The sequence below is a fragment of the Carlito syrichta genome, unplaced genomic scaffold, assembly GCF_000164805.1.
Source record: "Carlito syrichta isolate Samal-C Ts95f unplaced genomic scaffold, Tarsius_syrichta-2.0.1 Scaffold316238, whole genome shotgun sequence".
Lineage (NCBI taxonomy): Eukaryota > Metazoa > Chordata > Mammalia > Primates > Tarsiidae > Carlito > Carlito syrichta.
In genome coordinates, this window is record NW_007260334.1 from 553,003 (window position 1) to 567,594 (window position 14,592).

Here is a 14,592-nt window from a genome sequence, read left to right on the forward strand (position 1 = left end):
GCCACTGCACTCCAGTCTGGGTGACAGAGTGAGACTCCAACTCAAAAAAAAAACAAAACCAAAAATATTGCATACCAACCTGAACATTAATGGTCTAAATGTGCTATTTAAAGGCATAAAGTGGCAAACTAAATTTTTTTAAAAACCGTGATCCCTCCTTCTATTGTCTTCAGGAAATCCATCTCAGTTCTAATAAGTCCCAGAGGCTCAAGAAGAAAGAATGGAGATAGATCTGTGCAAATAAAAAAAAAAAAAAAAAAGGAGGTCTTGCTCTTCTTGTATCAGATAAGACAGATTTTAAACCAATAAAAGAAAAAAGGACAATGTATACTGATTAATGACTCAATTCAACAACAGGAAATATTGATCTTAAATGTATACACAACAAACATAGGCACACACAGATTTATAAAAGCAATTACTACTTAGGCTAGGGGAGGGCATAGCTACACAATAGTAATGAGACTTCAACACACTGCTACCTGATTTATACAGATTATCAAGACAGAAAACTAACAAAGGTATTTGCAATTTAAATTCAACACTTGGCCAATTAGATCTAACAGACATCTACAGAAATATTCCACTCAACAATCACAGAATATACATGCTTTTCATCTGCACGCATACACTCTAAGATATATTACATAATTGGCCAAAAAGCAACCTTGAATAAATTCCAAAAAAAGTCAAATCAACCATCTTTTCAGAAACTGTGGAATAAAAATACATATCAACACCAAGAGAAACCTGCCAAAACACACAAGGTCATGGATAGTAAATGACTTGCTCATGAAAGATTTTTGTGTGTGTGTGTAAGCAACAAAATCAAGAAATAAATAAGAAGATTTTAGAAACAAATGAAAGTAAAGCCAATACATGCCAAAACTTCTAAGATGTCATTAAGGTGGTGCTGAGAAGGAAGCTTATAACATCAAGAAAATAAGAGAGATCTCAAATAGCTTAATGTTGCTGCCAAAGGAACAGAAAAAACAAGAACAAACTACACTCAAAGCTAAAAGAAGAAAATAAATAACCAAAATCTGAGCAAAACTAAATAAATTTAAGATAAAAAGAAAATATACAAAAAAATCAGAGTAATAAGGCTAGTTCTTAAAAAAAAAAAAAAATTGACAGATTCCTAACCAGATTAACAAAAGTGGGAAAAATCCAAATAAATACAATCAGAAGCAAAAAAAGTTTATGTTACCATTATCCTGACGAAATACAAGATTGCCAGAGATTATTATAAACACCCATATGTGTGAAAGCTACAAAATTTAGAGGAAATGGATAAATTCCTGGAAACACACAACCACCCAAGATTGAATCAGGAAGAAAGTGAAACTCTGAACAGACCAAAAAATCAATTCAGTAATTTAAAAAAAAATCTATCTACTAAAAATAGTCTTGGGACAGATAGAATCACAACTGAATTCTATCAGACTTAAATGGAAGAGTTGGTACTAATCTTAGTGAAATTATTCCAAGCATGAAGTTGGAAGGACTCCTCCCTAACTCATGCTATGAAGTCAGTATCATTGTAATACCAAAAATGGCAGACATACGAAAAAAGAAAACTACAAACTGAAATCCTGATGAACATAGATGCAAAAATCCACAACTGAGTAGTAGAAAAGTTCATCCAGTAGCATTACAAAGATTGTTCATCATGACCTTATGTGCTTTATTTCTGGGATACAAGGCTGGTTCAACATTACACACATCAATAAATGTAATCCATCACATAAACAGAAGAAAAAACAAGAGCCACTTGAATATCTCAATAGATACAGATAAATCATTTTATAAGATCCAACGTCCCTTCAGGATAAAAGCACAAAATCATCTGCCATTGATGGAACATTCTTCAAAACAAAAAGAACCATATTTTCTAAACCCCCTTCCAACATTATATTTGTCGTTCAGTAGATGGAAACATTTCCCTTAAGAACTGGAACAAGGGAAAGATGTCTACTCTCACTTCTTCTATTTAATATAGCATTAGAAGTCCTAACTAGAGCAATCAGGTAAAAGAAAGAAATAGAAGGTATCTAAATAAGAAAAGAGGAAGTTAAAGTATGTATCTTCACAGATAATAGAATTTTGTACCTAGAAAACCCAACAGATTCTACTAAAACACTTCAAATACTGATAACTTCGGTAAAGTCTTGGGGAAAGAAAAAAAAAAAACTCAAAAATCAATTACTTTTCTAACTACTACCAATCAACAGATTGTGATCCAAATCAAACACAATCTCATTTACAATAACTACATACACTCCAAAAAAATATACATTGGAATACGTGTAACCAAAGAGGTGAAAGAAAGACCTCTATAATAAGGACTACAAATAAAAAAACATGCAAATAAAAAACAAAAAAGGATCTCACTATTATTGTATCAAATAGAACAAGCAAATAAAAAATGGTTCAAACAAATGAAAAACATCCCATGCACATCAACCAAAAGAATCAATATTGTTAAGCTATCCGTGGTGCCTAAAACAATCTACAAGTTCAATGCAATGGTTATTGAGCTACCAGTATCATTTTCACAGAATTATAAAAGACAATACTGAAATATTTATATTGAGGAAAAAAAGAACCTGAATAGACAAAGCAATCCTAAACAAAGGGAACAAAGCTGGAGATAACCACACTGACAAACTACAAACTTTGCTACAAGGCTACAGTAATCAAAATAGCGTGGTACTGGTACAATCTTAGGAACATAGACCAGTGGGTCAGAATAGAGAATCCAGATATAAACCTGCTTCCCTAAAATCAACTAATCTTTGTAAAAGTGGACAGAAACAAACATTGGAGAAAGGATATCTTATTCAACAAATGATGCTAGGAAAATTGGCTAAAAAATATGCAGAAGAATGAAGCTGGATTCTTACCTATTACAGATACAAAAATTCAAAGTGAATTGAACTCTTAAAAGTCAGACCCTCACCAGGCTCATGGCTCAACCTGTAATGTAATCCCAGAGCTTTGGGAGGCTGAGGTGAGTGGATTGCCTGAGTCTGCAGGTTCGAAACCTGCCTGGGCAACTTGGTGAGACTTCATCTCTACAATAAATCAAAAAATTAGCCGGGCATGGTAACACACGCTTGTAGTTCCAGCTACTTGGAAGGTTGAGGCGGAAGGATCGCTGGAGTCCAGCAGGTCACGGCTGCGGTGGCCAGGTGTGGCCACTGCACTCCAGTCTGGGTGACAGAGTAAGACTTCAACTCAAAAAAAAAAAAAAAAAAAAAAAAAGAAAGAAAAAAAAAGTCAGACCCTAAACTATAAAAATCTTAGAATAAAACCTAGGAAATACAATCTTAGACATGGCCCTAAGCAATGCATTCATAACCAAATCCTCAAAAACAAAGGCAGAAAAATCCTAAAATTGCCAAGGATATCAAGTAAAAAACTTCCTCACAGTGTTAAAATCTATCAACAAAGAAACAATAGAGTAAACAAAATGAGAGAAAACATTTGCATACTAAGTGTCCAACAAAGGCCTAATCTCCAGAATCTATAAGGAACTCAAATTAATTGACAAGAAAAAGACAAATAACCCCATTAAAAATTGGGCACATGACATCAGCAGACACTTCTCACAGAAAGACATACAAGTAGCCAACAAACATGAAAAAATGTTCAACATCACTAATTTATCAGAGAAATACAAATCTAAACCACAATGAGATACAGTCTCACGGGTCAGGATAGCTCTCATTAACAAAAAATAATAGGTGTTGCTGAGATTGCACAGAAAGGGGGATGCTTGTACACTGTTGATGGGAATGAAGCTAGTTCTGTCTTTCTGGAAAGCAGTTTGGAGAATTGTCAGATAACTAAAAGTATGTTTTCACTTATAAGCGGACCTTGAACAATTATCATAATACTAAAAGAAAGGGATTGGCAGTAGTGGGAAACTGCCAGGGAAGGAAGGGGGTGGTGGGATTGGCAGTTGAGGGAAACTGCCAGGGGAGGGAGGGGCACACCTTATCAACAACGATACCTGCACAATGAGCATTTGTATACTTAACCTTGAATTGTACCCCACATCTTAAAAAAAAAAAAACTAAAAGTAAATTTACCATTTTACTTGGCAATACTGCTACTGAGTGCATACTTAAAGTAACATCCATTGTTCTATAAAAAGAAACCTGGATGTGTATGTTTATTGTAGCATACTTCACAATAGCAAAAACATGGAACCAAACTAATAGCCCATTAATGGCGGACTGGATAAAAAAAAATGGTATATATACATTATGGAACTTTACACAACCATTTAAAAAAACATGTTAATAGAAGCAGCACAGATGCAGCTTGAGGACATTATTCAAGCAAATTAACAAAGAAACAAAATCAAATACAGTATGTTCTCATTCATACATGGAAACTAAATACAGGGCACACATAGACACAAGGATGGGAACAACAGACGCTAGGGACTACTACTAAAGAGACGAGCAAGGTAGGTGGGATATATGCTGGAAAATCACCCATCAGGTACCATGCTTACCACCTGGAGGAGACTCTGTAGAAACCCAAACCTCACGATCAAGGGCTATACCTATTTAACTAATCTGCATATATATGTCCCTTGAATGTAAAACAAAATGAAATTTAATTTAAAATATTATTTACTTATCCTATATAAAATTTTCTATGTTAAAGACAGAATAGTTCGATGTTTTCAAATTGTTGCATGAGATGCAATAAAATGTTAGATAAGGAGCCTGGGTAACAGAACTATTTTAAAAACTAACTTCTACATCCTTCCCGTTCATACTTAACCAACTCAGACACACACACACACCAGACACACACACACCAGACACACACACACACACACACACACACACACACACACACACACACACGCAAATTCTTTCTGCACTCATCAAAAACCCCATAGCTAGACCAGGCACAGTGGCTCAGCCTGTAATCCCAACACTTTGGGAGGCTGAGGCGAGAGAATTGCCTGAGCTCGGGGTGTCGAGATATGCCTGGGCAACTTGGTGAGACCTTGTCCCCAAAATAAGTCACAAAAATTAGCCGGGTGAGGTGGTGTGCACCTGTAGTTCCAGCTACTTGGAAGGCTGAGGCAGAAAGATCGTCTGAGCCCTGCAGGTCGAGGCTGCACTCCAGCCTGGGTAACAGAGTGAGACTACAACTCAATAAATAAATAAATAAGCAAACATATTTTGGTACTCAATTGAAAAGTTCGAATACAGTTGACCTTTGAACAATATGAGTCCACTTAAGTGCACAAAATTATTTTTTTTTCAACCAGAGGCAGATAAAAAAAAAAACAAATAAACAGTTTTTATGGTATGGGAAGCACACACATGCAGGATTATTTATTTATTTATTTTTACTTGTTTTAATTTTTGGAAAGCAGGATTTATTGAGAGGACAGAAAAGCTCCCACAGTGTGTGTGTGTGGGGAGGGGTGTAAAGTGAGAACCCAAATGGGTCTTCTTATATAGGCTGATTGGGCAGGACCAGACTGCAGGATTTGAGAATGAGCAGATTTGGGTACACCAGGGAGTCCTAAAACCAATCCTTAAAGTATACTATGAAGTATAACTAATTTCATGCAACTGTAAGTTTTCAAAATTCATATCCTGAACTATGGGAACTGATCTTTGTAGTTCCCTTTTAACTTCTTTAAATAATTTTTCTCTTTTTACACTGCCATTTTCATGTGTATTAACATCTGGAAATTTAGTAATTAAAGTATTTATGATCTGAATTAATATACCTATATTCTAAAAATAACCAAGCCTTCTCCTTAAGTAGGCATGCCTTCCACTTATTACTATTGGTTTCGTGAGAGGTGATTTAGCATATGTTTGTTTTTAAATAATTTTAAAAAGCATTTATTCCAGTAACTATTTTACTTTGATTTACTCGGGTTTGCTTTGATTCCAATCATTATAAAGAAGTTAGTTTTGCCTAAATCACCTACATGTACAGTTTCAAAAATCTCCATAGCTATTTTTATTTGGACATGAGAAAAGCATAAATTTTGAGATATACTATAATATATGATTGAGGACACATAGTTGCTCGAGTGAAAAATATTTTCTATGTTAAATTATATATTACACACACAATCAAATTCTTCAATGACTTTATTTGCAAAATATTTGGAAAATAATATCTAATTTTAAATCCTTTCTTAATTTGATTAATGCTTGCTTTAATAGGACTGTGCATTTTTTCTCTACTTTGCACTAATTCATTAAAAATACATTCTATGTGAGTACATTTTCATTGTCAGGCCCTGTGCTGAGCACGGAGGATGCAGTGATGACAAAGGCCTGGCCTTGGTGGGTCCCATACTATACTACAAGGCACAGAAAATAAAAGTAAAAATTACAATAGAAAAAATAAAAGTACAATATTAGTTATATGTCATACTATATCCAGTTTTATTTTGTTGTGGATTAGTTTACAATTTCTTGAATAGAACATACAAATTCTGTGGAAAGAGATTACAGAAGAGAAGGAAGAATATAAAAATTTAGGATAGGAGCTAAAAATTATTATAATTATGAAGAATCAAGAACCCTTCTTATTAAAGGTTAAGTAGTCTTTCCCTGTGATATAAAATTAGCAATAGGCAAATGGCAGATAGCAGAAGGAGCTATTTATCAGTTTATTTGTTCCATACAGTATACAGGACATATTTATTTATCCCATAAATAAGCTGAGACAACTAGTACATGATACAGAACATTTATAATACTTCAACAATGCAAGTTACTTTGTGCCTCCATAAATACAATTAAACAAGAAAATAACCACCGGAAACTGGAATCATGTCCAAGATTTTTTTTCACAGAGGGCCATAATTTATAGTGAAAAATGAAATAATACTATATTTTTACAATGTGAAATAATTTTAAGATTTCTCTGTGTAAAAAATTTTAAAAATCATTTAAATAAATATATAACTTGACCTGATTTATTAAAAATAATTTTGCTATGCCTTCTGACTCAATTATGAATAATTTATTTTAATGAAAACATACAAAAATTAATAATTTTAGCAAATTTTGATATCATACCACTCTTGGATTTCTTATTTTAATTGAATAGATTTTAGAAAAATTTGTATAAATATAGCATAGCTTTAAAAGTTTTTAAAGTAGGTAAGTTTATCAACTTCTAAGAAGAATAATATACATTAGTATGATAAAAAATTGCAATAAAAGAATGGTCAACTGTAAATAGTCATTAATACTATTTTTTGTTAAATATTGAAAGATTTATAAAATGGTTGTGAAGATTTAGAAATACAGGAAAATTCTCATTTATTAAGTCAATAAATGTATTTGTAAAGTCTCAATTCAACATATCTAAAATATTTATAATAGCCTATAAATTCATCTATACTGGTTTGAAAATAAAAATCTTTCAAATTGCATTTATTCTACGAATAATTCAACAATGGATTTTAAAAACAATATAGGTCATAATGACAGGCAAAACAAGTTTAAAGATGAAATTCGAGTCTTAACAGAAAATAAAGACAGTCTTGCAATTGCTTGTAATTGGCATGTGTTTTAGATTTTTATACAAAAATCCTTATTTGTTTTGTTCTTGATAATACAATATTATTCCTAATCACTAACTGAAAATAATAAATATGTCTATTTTATCACCTGAAGTTCTATCTATGTTGAAACAAATTTGAAATAATTTGAGTCTCTATTGTCCAGTTGAATAATTACAGATAAGTTTGTAGCAGATGAACTTATTTTGTCATCAAGTGTGTGTTGTCTACCCTTTGGAAAATTCAAATTTTCTGTAATTTTTCATAAGTTCCTTCAAATTTTTAGCAATATAGAACCAGATATAGTAGTTAAAGGTCTAAATAAGAAGAAAAAAGAAAAATCATAACAATTTCTTACCTACAGAGCTTTGAAATTTTCTAATTATCAGATAATGATAAATTCTAATCAGTAATATTAACAAAAAGAGGTCTGAGGTTAAAAATTTGAATTGGAGCTGCACATCTGCTAATTTTGTGACTAAAATAAGGACCAAAATTATGTTATTTGTGAAATCTATATTAAGATCTAATTAACTGAATTACTTTGAAGATCAATTAAAAGAGTATATGTAAAAATAATTTCTCTAGTATGATAAATTGTCTAATTGCTCATTGCTTTTCTAAGGACCATTATAGGATAGGACTTCCCCCTGCTAACAAGATTATTTCATATAAACTTTTCTTTTTTATGCTTAATATAAGATCAGTATGTTATATTTAACATAATTTGTTGCATTATATAGTATTCTGTTTTTAAAACATCCATATATCTATCTTATTATAAATTTAAAAATTTAAAAATATACAAATGGAACATTGTTTTGGAAAAACGTAAAGACAGTATAGAATTCATAAGAGTCTTAGTGATAGAATGAAGAAAAAATATGAACGGAATGAATCCACAAAACAAATTCAATGTCATATAAAATAGCAATCAAAAAAAGGAAAGTGTAAATGCATTGATTTTGTTTCTAAGGATTATTTGTAATATTGTAGTGAATATTATATATTAGTTTTTCGAAAATTGAATTGTTTTCCAAAAAATGGTAGATATTTAATATATTTCTCTCATAACCTTCATTTTTAAATTAAACTTAAAGGTGTTAAGCAAGATATACCCATGACATCACCTCATGCTTTCTGGAAATAATTTCTTCATTTTTTTGGTTAAGATTTGTAATGCATTTAAATAAAATTACTTGATTTCAACAAATATATATCTTTTACATTTAACTTTCAGGTGATCTAAGTATTCAAAACCCCAAAACTAATTAATATTTGCCCATTATACATATGCACCAGCACACTGAACCAAACTAAATTTTAAAAGATAACAATTTTTGACTATCCTAATTTTAAATTCTTGTTCAATACACTGAATTAACCCAAAATAACACCCAAAGCATTCAATATTGCCCTGACAATTTAAAACAATGAGCAGACATTGCCTCATTTCTCTACTCTCCTTTATAGCAACATTCCTTGACATATTTCTCAGTACTTATTGTTTACTTTCTTCACTTTTTTTAATCTTGTTTTTTTTTTTAATATTCTTAACATTTCTACCTCATGGCTACACTAAAATAGCACCTATCAAGGCTTCCTTGTGTTGGTTCAGTAGTCATGATTTAGTTCTTTTCTTTTCTTTTTTTTTTGAGTTGGAGTCTCACTCTGTCACCCAGACTGGAGTGCAGTGGCCTCTCCCGGCCACCGCAGCCTCGACCCGCTGGGCTCCGGCGATCCTTCTGCCTCAGCCTTCCAAGTAGCTGGAATTACAGGCATGCGCTACTACGCCCGGCTGATTTTTTGATTTATTGTAGAGATGAGGTCTCGCTGCCCAGGCGGGTCTCGAGCCCACGGGCTCAGGCAATCCACTCGCCTCAGCCTCCCAAAGGTGCGGGATTACAGGTTGAGCCACCGAGCCCGGCTTAGTCCTTTTCTTATCTAACCCATAATATTATTTTTCTTTCTTTGATGATTATGAAATCAGGACCTCAGAGGTCCACATTAAAGATAAGGATCATTATCCAGTGTGGAAATAGTCATTGTTCAATTAGTGCTTTATACCATTACTCTGGAAGTGAACATTAAGTGAAAGACAACAGATAGAAAAGAAAAAAATCTTTGAGAACTGGGACTTGGCAAATCTCAAATTTAAAGATTCCAGATGATAAAAATGACAAGGAAGATTAAAATGAGCAGGCTGAAGTCAAGGAGGAAAATCAGTAGTCTGTGCTGTTTGGAAGTGAAAAGGCATTTCCAAGTAGGAAAGAATAATGCTGCTGACAGTTCACTAAGAAGAGTACTGATATTTGACCATTAGGTTTAGTAATGTAAAGACTACTGACAGGTCAAGAGAGAACGAGAAGAAAGATGGAAAAACACAAATAAAAAATAATACTTTTGAAGATTGCTGCTATAAATAAAAATAGAGAAATGTAGCAGAAGTTTTGGAGGGGAGAGATGTCAAAAAACTTTTTGTTTCTATGTTCTTTAAAATCTTAGACATAGCATTTTACTTTCATGCTGATGGGCGCAAAAGGTAAAACTGTTATATAAAAGAGACTTCAAAAATTATTTGTGCAATATTCTTGAATAGGCAACATAGGTGATAAGAAATTGAATCTGGTACATACATAGAGAATGGACTTATCTAGGTGCAAAGACAGAATCATGCATATAAACACAAAAGAAGGGAGAATATATGAAAACATGTTATTACAAGTGAGTATAGTCATTGTAATTTGGTGCAAGTTTGTACAAGTGAGTGTAGTCATTGTACAAATGAATATAGTCATTGTAATCAATTATAAGTGAGTATAGTCATTGTAATTTGGTGCAAGTCATTGTAATTTGGTCTAATTTAAAAAAATAAATTTAAAAAGGACTCAATAAGACCAACAACTGGATTAAAGATTGGACTGTTGTAGTAAAATGCTATACAGAAAATGTTCATGATTTCAGAAATGTCTGTGTGTGTGCTTGTATAGTCATTTAGTTTTGCTCCTTTCCTATCCCCGAAATTCTTTTTAGTATTGTTAATAGGATATTTAGATATGCCAATAAAATATTTTCCTGCAATAAGTAAACAAATCTCGTGAGATTCACTTCGGCAAGGCCTTCTATGTTTCAGATATCTTCCCTGAAAGTTTAGTAAGCACACAAAATTCCCCAAAGAGGATTCTTTTTGCTGCTGTCGTTAATAAATAAAGTTTGTTGTTTTTTTGTTTGTTTTTAAGAAAAGTCATGTAAAATAGGACATGCCAGGTAAAGCGTTATTTATTCCGTGATGGTGTTACCTAATGCCAGGGATTTGGTCACGGTCCTTTTGTGTGCCACATAGATAAGCCAATCATTGAGAAAACAAGTCTTGCCAGGGAATAAGTCTTTTTATTTGGGTGATATCAGCAAAGGAGAATGGAAGATTATTTTCAAATCCTTCTCCTCATCCCACTGAAGTTGAGGGTTTATATAATGGGGCAGGAGCATAGAGAACAGAATCTAGGAAGGGGTAAGGAAAAGAGAGGCGCTGACCAACAGGTGGATTCTGACATCTCACTGTCTGATTGCTTTAATGTACGTGACCTTTAGTTTCTTGATACTATAGTTTGAAGGGTGGGTTTCCCTAGAAAGGAAAACTGATATCTAAGGCAAATGTAAGTTTCAAGATTTAAGACCAAGAGGGTGAGTTACTATGCTTATTCAAAAGGAAGCTGTAAATATTAGTACTATGTGGAAGTCAGCCAGTTTCAGTAGGAACTAAGAATAAGAATGAGTGGATGATAACATTACATCTTAAAATCTGCACATACAGAGAAAGGCAACAATTGTAATGGGAGATATTGTCAGTATAGTATCAGAGAAAGAAAAAATAAGAAATCTTGTCTTTATGTTGAACTTCATTTAACAGAAATCTAGTGTGTGATTACTATTAATGACATGTAGCATTTAAAATATGGTAGTTTATAGTTTTCCAACGACTCATTTAGTCAGCATGATGCTACTGCACTTTTACATACTTCAAGGTAGAAACGCTTTATTTATTTATTTTTTTGCATTTCAACAGCACAACCTTCTTTTCTCTACGGTTTAAAATGAAACAATTCTTTTGTGTTTAAATTCTCAAAATGTTACAAGAGATGTGTATTACAAATTTTCATTCTTCCTAAAGATCATTTCATAATGATTCACCTTCTCTCCTGCATGATAATTACTAAGATTGCTAAGCACCACAATCATGTTCACTTCGGTTGAAAGAATGAGTGGTAATTGAAATCTAAGACGACAGAGAAAATCTATGTCTTGATTTTGATTTGTAGCTGATGAAGTGAATAAAAAAAAGTGACAAGCTGGGTTTTAAGCAAGATCTTATTCAGAACAGATTTGCAAGTCAAATTTTATAAATTCCTGATAGAATAAGTTCATCAATAACGCAAATGCCTTACATAACTTATCTTAAATGTATATATAATATATATATTGTCTAACATATATATTTAGACAAAGTAAATTGTTTCAGTTACAAATTGTCATTTTTTGGAAGAGATAAAAGTCAGTGAAAGAAAGTCTAGGGATAAGAATGTTTTAGAAAACAAAGTTGTGTGCTGGGTGTGGTGGCTCACGCCTGTAATCCCAGTCGAGAACAGAGGATTATCTGAGGGAGTCCTGCCTGGTCAACATGGCAAGACCCCTTCTCTACATCAAAAAATTAGCAAGCATGGTGATGCGAACACTGGAGTACCAGCTCCTTTTAAGCTGAGGCGGAAAGATCACCTGAGCCCAGCAGGTCGAAGCTGCAATAGCCATGATTGTACCCCTGCACTCCTAGCTTGGCGACAGAGTGAAACTCCACAAGTCGTGACTGTATCATTTTCATTGGTGTGAACCTTCATTTCTTATATTCCCTCTGATGGGAACGGAGTGTGACCCAGATATATAACACTGATCACCTGCCTAGTGAATTCAGAGGTCCATTTAGCCTCCTCGCTTTGTACCTGTCCTTCGGACTAGAGCTTCCCTCTTAAACTCTGAGCTAGTGTCCATTTTTTCTATATTGACACTTGATATTTAATCAAAACCTCAGAGTCCCTCCAAAACACCGGTAAGATAGAAAACACTGCCACTTCAATATACTGCTCCCTCTTGACCTCCCAAAATTAGCTTTAATTTTATTATATGTCCAATAGCTTCACAAAGTCCTTTACTAATAACCATCCAAACCTCAACTGGAAGCTCCTACCTAGAAATTGTGGTAAAACTGTAAAGTTGTCCATGCTCCTTCCTGAGATGAGTCTTCTACGCTGGAGGAACTTGATCTCATTAGCCATGGTGGCACTGTGCTCTCTTTTCCCTTTTTAATTCAGTAGCATCATCTTCTCATCTCTGGCTATGTATTTGATTTTTCTTCTGGAAAGTAACCTAACTTCTTTCTTCTTCAACTACATTGATATCTCTCTGTGTGTATACATAGTGTACACAGCATTCATAGATTAAGTGGACTCCTTTTCCTGACTTTTTCTGGCAGTGTTAATTGATCTGGTTTGTGTTCCAGAGTACTTTGTGAAGGCTGTTGCTCTGCTGCGTAGTTTCTTTCTCTGACTCCCCTACTAGACAGTATTTGGAGTAGTGTTTGCCTTATTCGTTTTGTATTCATTGTGCCTATTGCTTAGTCCCTAGAAAGTATTCAGTAAATGAGTCTGAATTAACGAATGAATGAAAATTTTTTATCCACATTCCCTCTTCTCTCGTGGTTTATAGATATGGAAAATGAAGGATCTGGAGATAAGTGAAAAAGTCAAAATACTGAGTTCATATACTACAGAGATAAGCCAAAGTTACTGATATCGAGTTGAGAAGTCAGGCTACTATACTCCTCTGTTACACTATCATTAATTTTTTTTATCCTGCAATGCTCTGGACTCTATATTCATAGCATAGCATTTTACTAAATATTCACATGCAACGAATAAAATACTATTACCCCATTTATCAGATGAAGACACTTAAGCTGAAAAGGTTGTAGTAACTTAAATAAAACTGCTCCCTGGTTAGTTGAAAGCCTGTGATTTTAAACATAGGCTATTTATTAACTGTTTTATATTGCTTTCCAAGAGAATGCATCTCTTTTAATGATCTTCTGTGTTATTCAGTATAATAAAGCTTGACATACCCTCTGGTTTTTTTGTCCTATGCTCACAAATAATCACACTATCAGATAGCAAAGGTGACTTAATTTTTCTTTGTTTCAAAAACGTTTACCAATCATATGGCAGTAATATGCACTTTCTGAGTGCATCATGATTTTTATATTCCTACATTTGCTAAAAATGAAAACGTATCTTTTCTTCTTTAAAAAAGTCTGTCAACTATGAAGAACAGTTTTGTATCTGTTTTATGGCAAGCTTGCACAAGCGAGAAAGCCTTATGCTTAGACATTTCAGTGCATAAGTTACTATTTATACTGTCATTTTCAATGATATCAATAATTCTTATTGCTAGTGAAGTAACACATAAGTGGCTTTTAGATAATAATAGTATTTTCAGGCAATATTCCAATATACATACTTTGAAATTGAGCACTAGCAGTACATTGTCACATATCACAATGTTCTCACTGCTTTGGATCTATGAGCTAGTGTGCATATCTCTTTCATTTATTTGCCCTTGCATTGCTGCTACTATTGCTCATGAGGAAAAGTTTCCAACTCAGTTGCTTTTCTATTTAAAAGCTTCTTTGTTGTGGATTATAGTAAATGATTTAGTTAGTTGGCTGTATGCTTGGTGGAGCATCCTCGGGCTTATTTTCACAGCTAAGCAAGATTTTGCTAGATGGTCTTTGAATTCAAAGGCTGCTTTTGGCAACTCTGGGAAGAATAGTGCTGATTATTTAGAAAACTGTAGCTTTATAAATGGCCACTCTCCAGTGGCAGGAAATTAATGGCAGATGAGTGGTAAATAGATCCATTTCATTTTATTCGCAACCTGCATGCATTCTGAAGAAATGGTTACAGCCTGGTGAA